Here is an 11,857-nt window from a genome sequence, read left to right as displayed (position 1 = left end):
TGAAGTGTAACAAGATGGAGACTCTTTATTTTATTTTCATTACTGGTAAATGTGGGTCATCTTTAGTGGAAAATCTCAAGAGACACTCAAGGGGATTCAAATTTAAAAACCAACGAAAGAAAGTAAAGTGTGTCACAGTAAGACCTTGTAGTTTAATAAGGAGAAGACCTGCAGTATAGCGCTCTAGTCCAAAGACAGTGTTTTCCTTGTTGCTTTTTTTTATTCTTTGGGCGGCGCACACAAAGACTCACTGATAGGAGTCTGCACAAGTAAAACAAACCATCAAGCTGCTGATAAATCACTGAAGGTGAGAAATAAACTGATACATTCACGTAGTGTTGTGACTGTACGGTTGAGCTGCGCAGTGGAATGCAGACCTCACGTCTGTCTGCACCCACACCCTTTCATGTTTTTTTCACTTGTTCTCAACAACCTTTATCACAGCAGAAGACAAGATGATATGACAGCATGTAGTTGTGTTTTCTGCACATCATAATTTAGGGAACGTTTACATTGTTGACTAGTTGATTGACCGCATTGAGCCCGCAGGACTGAGTGTGCGTTAAGGCCGTTCATCTTCACATAAATGTATTTACACATGTGATGAATTCCTTCTCTTTCAGTGCAAGCGCTTGTGGATTTATTGGGTGTGGGAGGGTAGGGTGCAAATCCCAGAGGGTGCGGTGGACTGCTGTTAACACTGCTGCTCTGTGCTGCTTTGCATCATGTCAGTAGAATAACAAGCGGAGCGAGATTTAAAGAGGAAATGTTATAGGTTGATGTTCACATGTGGAAAGCTTCATGGGCTGCCTGGCGTTTGGTGGGTGTTATGTCTCCACAGCGAGCTGAGTGTTTATGCACATAAAGGGGTATTCGAGGTAATAAGACAATGTAGATGCACTTTCACTTGTGATCTGTGCTCCATATGTCTTGTGGTGATATATGTATTTGTGGAGGAGCTGTGTTTCATCTGTTGTCTCTTGCATACTGTCCTTGCTTTGATAACAGTGTTTTGGTCTCTATGGCTTTTATTAGCTGTCCAGAGAAGAAAAATAGAATAAATTCATGCCACATAGACTGTTTTTACCAACATTTTTTGAACAAATTTCTAAAATATTCTTTTAATGATTCTACATTTATCAGGTATGAATATTTTTTAAAGATGGTCCATCATTTTTTGTAAACGTGCTCACAATAAACAGCTCTTTGAGAGTATCTGCTGAGTCTATTTTTCCATGCACAGTGGTGTCGTGGTTACAGTTCTTGCCTCAGCGTGAGAATAGTCCCTGTTGGTGACGTTTGCTTGTTCTCGATGTGAGTTTCTGCAGGTACTCCTAATTTACTCTCTCTTACCAAAGGAATGTGTTGAAGATTTATCAGTGTCTTTTAATTGCCCGTATGTCTGGAGATCTCTGTGGTATTGCTGATGATTTGTTTGTCTTCTTGTCATCTTCAGGACGATCCTCTTGACTGAAAAGCCACAGGTGTTTTGTTATCTTAATTGTATTGATCTATTCTTTTCATTGCTCTTAGACTGGCTGTGCCATTTCTGTTAGGCTTTAAACTCAATGTCGTTCAAGAGCATTTTTTTTCTCTCACACTCGTCACAGCCCTGGTTTTTTAAATCCCAAGCATTTTCAGTGAAGCCAAAATCCCACTGAGATTGGAGAAGTAGATGTTTTTTTTATTATAAATGAAACTGGAAGGTGTTAGAAATTAAACATATAAAAATTCTGATCTTTAGTTTTTTTTTCATTAAATACTTTCAGTTCTTTCTGCACTTTTTTACTTCTTTTTTATTGCACACTATAACATTTATTAGTTAACGAAGAAGACTGGTCGTAGATTAAATGACTGTAAAAATAACTGTTGGTTTGGGCCTTAAAACAAATGTTAACTTACATTATTGCCTTATGTGCGTTCAATTTCCCTGTCTCAACAGAAACTCGATATAAGATACACGTGAAGACCACAGAGGAAGAATTGGTTTATACAACACATATGTGCGCACGCACACACACACACACACACACACACACACACACACACACACACACACACACACACACACACACACACACACACACAGCTGAATCAGTTCAGGTTGACAGTGGTGAAGTCCAGTGCAATGCACGCTGTTTGATTTTGAGCGGGATGAATGTATCAGGGTCAAAATAGGATGTTCTCAAGCGACTTAATAAATCAACACAAGTCATCATGTCTGCATTAATGTATGTACATTCAAACCACATCGTACTTCACACATGCAAGGCGATGATGGCTGTAATAATGTCTCCCAGGTGTTTTCCTGTCCTGTTTAATACACGTCTGTTTGTGTGCCTGATAGTGATTACAGGGCTGGGCACAGTTCTCATCTGGGTGCATCAGGCCGCTGCCATGCTGCTGTGCAGTCACAGTTCATCTGGTTGTGGTTTTGCTTAGCATCAGGTGTGTGTTTATGTTTACACATAACCACATGACAACTATACACTACTGTGCTCTTGTAAATATCTTCACGAAAATGAGGTTCGGAGGTGAACCTTCCAAATGGTTGAGTTCAGGGATAAGTGTTATAATCATTATCTTCTAATAAAACTGTTTCAAAGTGATTCCTCGTGTGTGGAGGAAAACGCCGGCAGGCAACCTGCTTTACCGTGGCCAGACTCACATTCACACTCATGTCAGTTTCTTCCAGGTCAGCTTGCGGTGCCCTGTTGCTTGGAGTTCAGACAGAAATGTGTATTTAGCGAGCCTCAAACCCAGCTGGAGTCAACCGCAACAAAATGAATGAGAGCCAGTTTTGCGTGGACAAGTGACACATAAGATTTAAACACTATACAACCACAACAGTGTGGTTCCAGTGCGTGTATATGCTTTAATTGTAAAAACCTGCTTAACTCTGTATCTTTCCCCTGCTGTAGTTTTCTCTTTGGTGGGGTTTGGAGGACTTGACCCAGTGATCGGTGATGTTATCAGGACTAGTTCGGCAATATACAGCGGGTAGAGTGACAAATGCAAATGGGATAGAGGGCTCTGTGGTAGAAATGGTGGTGAGGAGCAGTGTGGGGTAAGTTACTTTAAAAAAGTAGTTAGATACTTCTTCAAAAAGATAACTTAGTTATTACCTAAGCTACAATTTTTTTATAAGCAATTAATTGCTAGGCAAAGGAACTATTGCATTACTTTAAAAAAAAATGTGTTTAAATATGTGAAATAATTTGGATCTCCTCTTGAAGGAACTTTAAGATACATGTTCAGTTTTTTATTATAAAACTGAATATATGACTAGTGAAATAAATGGACGCTTGAAATAATAAATTACAAACAGGAAATGCTACATTAACCTAAATTATTCAAATGCTGCTGTGTAATAATATGAGACAAGACACCAATCAAATTTGATTTGGAGATGTAGACACCATTTCTATATTTGTAAAAGAACAATAAAACACAATAGATGTATGTCAATAAATGTCTGTGCTTCCATTTAAAAGCTATGTCAGTCATGTCACGTGATGCACTTTGCACCAGGAAGGTTCATCCTTTCTGAGATACAGACTTGATGCTCAACTGGCTCAGCTGGACTCCAGAGGAGGAAAAACCAAGCTGAACACTTTGAATTATAGCAAAAGAACCACACCTCATGTATTGTCAGTAACGGTAACGGTACTGTCACACTGAAAAAAGTGATCAATTAGATTACTGTTCTTGTTTCTAAAAATAGTAATGCCGTTACTTCCATCATTGGTCTTGATGATAAAGCTCAATTTGACCTTAATATGCAAATGAACAACTATTTAAATTAGATAATGACTTCGTTTACAACTTTCCTGATTGAGGAGTTGGCAACTGTGTCACTTTTGAATGACATCATCATTTAAATTGACCTAGATATGCAAATGAGTCGGTATGCAAATTACATGATGACATCATTTGCAGTAATTGGAGTAATCTAACTAATTACTTTTTTAAGCGTTACAACACCGTGACCGTTACTGACAATATTGTGAGGAAGAATCTTCCTTTCGAAGGAAGCGGGTGGGGACTACGGGGGGGGGGTTGTGTTGTGGGACTACAGAACAGAGAGGGCACACAACAGAGAGACACAGGTTACAGAGACACACCCTAAAGGTGGACTTACTTCCTTGTGCCCATTTTCCCTTGATTGATTCACAAATTCTCAAAATGCCTCCTTGCTGTCAAGGTGATGTCAAATGCAGCCGAGGCAGGAACCCTCATTAAAAACAGTCCAAACAGACGGAGAGCCTGATGAATGAATTTCTATTTAAATGCAAATTTCCTCCAGCAGGAAAACTCCCAGTTTACTGATTTTCTTTGATCTCCTGGTTGTTTAAACCCACTTCCTTTGATTCTCCCAAGCGTTCATACACTGACAGGGGAAAAATAGATTTTTCAAGACTTGTCTTTAACAAGTTGCAGTTACAAATACTTTTTGTACCGAAACATTCAAACAGACCTCAAACACTTCCTGAACGCTGCTTTTTCGATGTTAGGAGTGTGTTTATTTCATTTCTACATCTCCCCAGGCCTCGTTCTGTCAATAGACTGACTGACGTCTTCATTCATAATAACTTGTTGTGGTGTCCTGCCGACAGGGGTCCTTCTGAAATATTAAGACTCAAGGTAAATTAATACTGACAACTTCCATCACCCAAGTTTGGATCTACGGTATTCAACTCATTCACTAACAAACTAAAATGCTTCCAAAATGCCAAATTCAATAGCTCTCCGCTTTCTTTGACTTATTTGGCTCTGAGCTGTGATTTTCCATGCCTTTCAACACTAACTTTCACAGTCAGATTCCTCACGTCTCTGCTCCAGTACCCTGTTGTGCGAGATAGGTTTAATTCCACTGTGCCCACATGGGACGAATCCATAGAAAGAGCATCTGAACGGCACTATTGTTTGTTGTGTGTTTGTTCTTTCAGTCTGATCAAAAACATGTGCACTGTCATCAGAAGTGTGCTCATAGAACTTTGACTGAGCGGACCTCTGCTCGCCAGAAGCCTTACCGGCTGGGAAATTAGTTTCATGGACATATTACCAGATTTAGAGTAAAAAGTCAATGAGAGAGCAACATAACAGGAATCGGAGGCTGAGATGTGCTGACCCATGCCTCGCACTGCTGGGGGGGGGGGGGGGGGAGTATTTGTGCGGGGAGGACATTCTTTATGAAATACTGCGAGTCTAAGACTATTTCAGTCAAACAAATCAAAAGATGATGAATTCACAACACAGAATGAGAAGGAAGCGCTCAGCCGTAGTACGCTGGGTGTCAGAAGTCAGGTCATGCTCCGAGTTCAAATCTCTCTTTTCCTGTTACTGAATTGAGACATAATCTGGATGTTCTGGGAACAGGAAACTCCTCAGCTCTTCTTGCCAACTCTGCACTTACGATATGTACAGTAAGTTGAACATCTTCTGTGTTTAGTCAAGCACGCTAGATTTAAAAAATGAGTTTCTCTGTGACATGAATATTTTTGGGGCCTCTCTTGGGAACATTCATTTCACAGCTCGGGTATTTTGATAAATTTCAATGTAAAAAAAAAAAGCTTTCTTTTCTCTGTCAGTGTGCTCCAGGGTATCTCCTACACATTTCTATTTAAAGTTCAATTTATGCTCTTTGGGCCACACTGTAGTATGACTATGGTATAAGTCAAATAGTCTTGTCAAGTGTTTAATGAACACAGATGACTAAGAATGCTGCCAATCTACCAAATAAAAAACATCCACCAAATATAACGACTTTATCCAGAGAAGCAGAGAGGCTGGACTCTGTGAAAACATTGTGCAGGATGTAGACCACTCTGCAGCAGGCAGGGCTGAATCAGAGTCACTAATTACGGTAACCCGCCAACATGTTGTTTGTTTTTTGACCAGAGCAAACCAGGAGAGAGCACCAAAAGTACTAAAGCACCATAAAAACCCATCTATTAAATCAAGTAAGAGCAATAAAAATTGCATTTGGAAACATAATTTGAGGTTTAATCACTTCCACAAGGGCCCTTCAATATGTTAGAGGAAATGGTGATTCAACCACCAATCCTGTTTTTTTTTCTTTTACTTTTACTTTTACATTTCTTTAGAGTCTTAAAAAAAATCTTAAAAGAAAAAAAAACTTTTAACACTTTACTTTAAGCACCCGGTATAACACATTATAAGTAGTTATAAACACTCATACATGATCACAATGCTTTATAACTCGCTATACAGCACTACACAGCATAGGGTTAGGGTTAGGGTTAGGGTTAGGTCGTGGCATTGTGATCATCTATGAATGTTTATAACTATAGCTACACGTGTTATAAGGGCATTATAATGCTTTATAAATGTACTTATAATGTGTTATACAGGGGGGCTTCAAATAAAGTGTTACCAAAAACTTATTTGGCCTTAAGATTGTTTTTCATTCTTTTTTTCTAACTGAAATGATTTCTTTCTGGGTTTTAGACGGAGCGTACGTGCACAGTAATTTTGTGTGTCGGCCTGTCTGTCCACCAACACTCAACTAAAAGTATGCATTGATAAAAGGCAGAAAGCTTTGAGCCTCTGCGGACGTCTGTCTCAAGGGAGCCTTTTGTCCGGACTCCGTCTGCCTGCCGGTTCCTCTCTATGATGCCCGGGTGATTTACAGCAGCAGGATGGAGCGCAGCGCGGGGATGATGGGCTGCTTGGGGCAGTCCTCAGCGTGTCAAGGCTTAGAGCGGCTGATTTACTCCAGGGTGGGTTTGCAAGGGTGTGGCACTATAGGGTTCCTCGCGGCTGAGGAACTGGGACCAGGCCCCCATCTGTCCTGGGAGCCATAAATTAGCAAAATAAAGCTTTGTGAGCCACTCGCTCTTTAGCTCCTGCCCTTCTGCCACACTTACCCTTTATCCAAACTGACTTGCCCTCTGTCCTCACTCAGTTAGATTAAAAGCACGCCCCACACCGAAGAGCCAGGAGCGCAGCGAGCTGCAGGCCAAGCAGCAGTGGCTGCTCTTTTCACGATAACAGGAAGACAAACCTCTCGCCGTCCCTGGTGGATTCAAAGGCAGAGAAAATACTTCACGCTTCACACTCGTAGCCCTGCTACTGGTTGCTGCTGTTGTTTGTCTGCAGTACAAACAAACGCAGATTAACTATGAGCTATCACTCGTAACTCCCCTTTGCAATGTCACGTTCAAATGATCTGATGAGAAAAGCTGACCGGGGGAACAAAATGCAGAGCCGAGATGATCTGATCTCTTCAGTGGAGCAAATCAAACATTCTCATATCTTCTGAAAGCGAGCTTAATCTCACTCTCAAGTGTTTCCAGCTGCTCAGAGATATTCTGTGGGAGGCAGTGAGTATTCTTGTAAAACGAGCTGGTGCATTAGAAAAGGAGTCTGTTCTGCAGTGACAAAGCAGTGGATCAGCAGTGACTCATTTATGCTGATAATGATTACATTCTGTCACTTTCATGAAATACGTTCTCTGCCTGTACAGGGTCTGGTTTCCAGACTGTTAATCTGGTAAATCTGCTAAACATGAGGCTCTGATTATAAATGTATTATGTGTCCCATAACACATAAAACACATTAAAAAAAAAGTACATTGAATCATTAAAGCTTTCTCTGTATAGATTTAGTGTAACTTCGACTGTGGCCATCTTGTCAGCCATAGAGGTTTTAGGCTCATACACACCTTCCCAAAATACGCACAAAGATAGATCAGGAGAAATGCATGGAACATGAAAACAGGCTTCACTGTGATGCAATCCAATTTGATATCAGCTCTGGGCCAAGGAATCCGCAGAGGCGCCTTGCCAATGAGGACAAATAAAACCTTTCCAAGTATTACTGTTCAACAGAGAGCTTTCAAAACAGAAAGAATTAAAAAAAACAATGAACAAATATCGGAAACATAAAATCAATTATTTTTTCCCATCTTATTGTTGTGTTTTTTGTGCATCCTCTACTTTCCATCACATCCTCTGGACCACCATGGAAAGTGCAGTTCCCTGCTGCCACCAGCAGTGCCCCCTGCCTCTCCTTCCTCTCCTTCCCCTCCACTGTCCTTCCTTCCTGACTCTCCGCACTCAGCGCTGGAGCTTCCTCCAGCAGGGACTGTTAATTGACGGAGTGGTCAAGAGGTCCTGCACCAACTGAATGAGTGGAAGTGGAAAATATGAACCTCTGTTTTTTTGTTGTGTTCACAAACATAGTTTGGATTTTTGCTTTTTCCCCTGGATAAACAATCACGTTTCTATAAGTTCTCCACAAATTCGGACTGTTTTTACTTCTGGAACATGTTAATGGTGTTCAGTTAAACACACAAAAAAAAGTTTATACAGGTGTTGCAACCATCCAAACTGTGACATGGTGAACAGGAGCGATCACAATGGGATTGTTTCCAGAGCTTGTGATGTATTTTCCCTCATAAACACAACTGTTGAAACTCTAAGAAAATAGCAGTAGTCAGATTTCTCTTGCACCAGTTTCCACCACTGAACAGATAATCCACTTTCTTGAGTTAAAATTATTATTATAGTACAGTCTGAGGGTGAAAATGAATTGACACACTTTAGAAGGAAATCATAAATGGGTGGATGTGTTTAACAATGTTAAGTGCTCTGGGGCAGCTCAAGTGGTGGAAACATGCTTTAATCAAATCCATTTGCAATTTATTTAAAAATCTAATAATTAAACAGTACTTGCTTATTTGCGTAACAGATATTATATAACTAGAGTTACTGCACAATGACTTGGACATGGCACAGTTTTCTCCTAACAGTTCATAATTGATTTATCTATCCATAGAGAAACAGAAATGTGAAAAAGCTTTTCCAGAGAGAATTGATTATCATCTCCAACTCACTACAAGAAACCAAACAAACATGGAAGAATTCAGATTGTTGACAGAGTAAAAGATTTATTGTGCAGTTTAAGGTTCATCATCTGAAGAATATCTGCTTTATTTTTTCTATGAGGAGATAAATTACATTTTGCAGTTGTTTTTCATTCACTGACTCTTCCTTCGCTGCAGTTCTGCGAGCGTTGAACCTTCTAACGTTGGACCTCAATGACTTCGGTTCGATTCACTTCTCGCCTGTAATCTGTCTTTGATATGAATCGCTCCAGGTCACGCCTTTGCGACTGTCATTTTTCAACACAATCTATTGCGCTTCCTGCATCAGAGCGTGTTTTATTGTCCAGAAACGGCTCTGAAATATCCTGAGGGAAGTCGCGGTCCCTGTTAATGGGGGTCTCGTTATCTGGCCACATGTTTGTGACAATGCAGAGTGGACATGCAGGGGAACTCCGCGTCAGGGGCAGCGGTGCACGAAATAAAGCAAAACAGAAACGCTTGGAACAACAAGAAACTGCAGGACAGCTTTTCAAAATGTAAATAAAATTCGTGGAAAAGGTTTTCCACATTCCTGCTGCACGTAAACACACATCTATATTTACTGGTTCACCACTTTTCCATCCACATTATGTTTCGTCTGATGTTGCACCAAGCACCTAATCCCTTTCTTTTTAAATAATCAAAAAAACTCTACAATATTTTAGAGTGGATTAGCATTTTATTGCTGCCATATTTTGTCAGTGCAGCGTAACAGCCGGTGTAGATGCTGCAGCTGAAGTGTTAACGCGGATGATGTGCGGCCCTGAGGGTGACATTGAGCAAAGGAAACGTTCTGGGTGTTTTCATTCAGCAAGGTCAGCATGTTTCATTACAAAGGAATGACCCGCCGTACTGTGAACATTCCCCTGGCAGAGCAGCATAATCAGGTGGTTGAAAATGAGAGAGCAGAGACGTCCTAAGATGGAAACAGAGAGTTACGGGCTCATCACGCGCAGAGTGCGAGCCAAGCCGAGCACAAAAATAGATCTGTAGCATTAACACAAATTAATGAGAAAATGCAAGTTTTGTTAAATGACTGCTACCAGCCAGAGGTCATGAGGAGGCAAACATTTATAGCAGCCTTGAGAGCATTACTGATTTCAAATAATATTATACGATTTTTATCACATCTAATGTTTTTGTTGTTGTTGTTGCTATGAACCCACGCTCAAAAAAATGAATAATTCTCAAAGATTAGGGCACTTACAGCTCATATGTATTTAGTTATCTGTGCTTTCACTCCTTTGAGGTCCGATGTGTTCAGCAGCACTGACGCTTTTCCTTCACATCATGTGTTGCTTGATTGACAGTCTCTAAAAAAAGCAGCTGATTTAACATTACTTCAAACATCTGTTATTTGGATGCAAAACACTTTTAGCCAAGCTGACAGCTTTTGGGCCCCCATTGAAATAAAACCCAGACGTTCGTCTTCCTTCTTGTTGCTGTGCCATGTGATCTAATACATCCTTCTTATCCCGTCTGTCAATTAATAACAAAGAGCTGAAGCGCTGTCCTGTCAGGACAGCCTCATGGCTCCACAGCACTGGCACGCGGTGCCGGTTTCCAGCTTTCAATAAGCACTTGTTCATCACCACTGTTCCTTGAGGGAAGGTTTCACGGCTGCTTTGACAGCTTGCCGCACAATAAAAAGAGAAACAGTCCCAGAAACATTTTCTGATGCTGATTCTGTGACAAGTTAAATAAACTGGAAAACTGCCACCTGATTGAGGATTGGTCCAGAACAACGGAACAGGTGTTTTATCTGGACTACTTTTCAATGATTTAAAACTATACAAAGGATATAGATCAGATGGCTCAGTTGGGTTATTAATGTGCTTTGATGACCGTTAAATAATGAAATAAAATGTGATAATTCGATTGAACCTCTCTAGGAAACAGTAGGATCTTCATTTATTCCCAGTCATCCTCCCGACTTGGCATCAAACTGATCCATCAACAGGTCTATTAACACTCCTGCATAAAACCAATTTCCCTAAAACGCTCGCTTTAGTTTTTTTCTGTTATTGAACAGAACGTTCTGTCTCCGGTGAATGTGCTAAATGAAGCTGACCAGCTGTTTTTCCAGCGGCCAAATGTTTAATAGCCACATGTTATCAATATTTAAATCCCTCTCTTGGCCAAACAGTGGATCATACTGAATGCTACGTTATCATAAGTTTGACTCTTTTCAACAGATTTATTTATTTTTTTTAGTCGCATTAAATATTATTCAAAGTCTGTATTTCCCCACAACCATTGTTCTGAAACTTTTTGAAGGGAAGCTTTAAAAACCATACATATAGCAGTAGCATTTATTTTGTGTCATGTTGTGAAGCGACCCTTTAAATCAGAAGTGTCAAACCCAGTTCAGTTCAGTTCAGGGGCCACACACACAGCTTCCTTTGAACTCAGCTGAAGTAGAAAAGATCCCGTAACTTTTGAATAATCTTCTCTTAAATACTCTAAGGTTTCCTTTTGTTTTTGTGCAAAGAAATGCAAGAACATCCCACTCAATAATAACAACCAGAAAACCCCTGCAGAGCCCAGTGAGGAAGTTATTGACTGAGTTATTTTTATGGTATTCTGTATCATCCATGGAGGACTGGATTAAACCATCTTGCATGATGACTTTCGCCTGTTGGATTCATGTTTGACACCTCTATTTTCAATGAAATTTCACATTTACAAGTTTCAACATTTTAAAATGTTGGATACAACATTTCTCTTAACATCTCTCTTAACTCACATGTGAAGATATATCCCTGCATAACTGTTGGATATTTTTTGAACAATGAAATTTATGTTTAGCGAAAACAGATAAGAATACTAAATCATAATCACCTGGATCCCATTACTTCCTCTCTCACACATCTATTTCACTGTTAGCGCGGCATGAAAGGCAGATAGAGTCGCCGTTATCTGTGATGAGAAGGGTTTTTTTTCACACATGTGAGAAGGAGCAGCCTC

The sequence above is a fragment of the Salarias fasciatus genome, chromosome 13, assembly GCF_902148845.1.
Source record: "Salarias fasciatus chromosome 13, fSalaFa1.1, whole genome shotgun sequence".
NCBI lineage: Eukaryota > Metazoa > Chordata > Actinopteri > Blenniiformes > Blenniidae > Salarias > Salarias fasciatus.
This window is presented reverse-complemented; position numbering follows the sequence as displayed.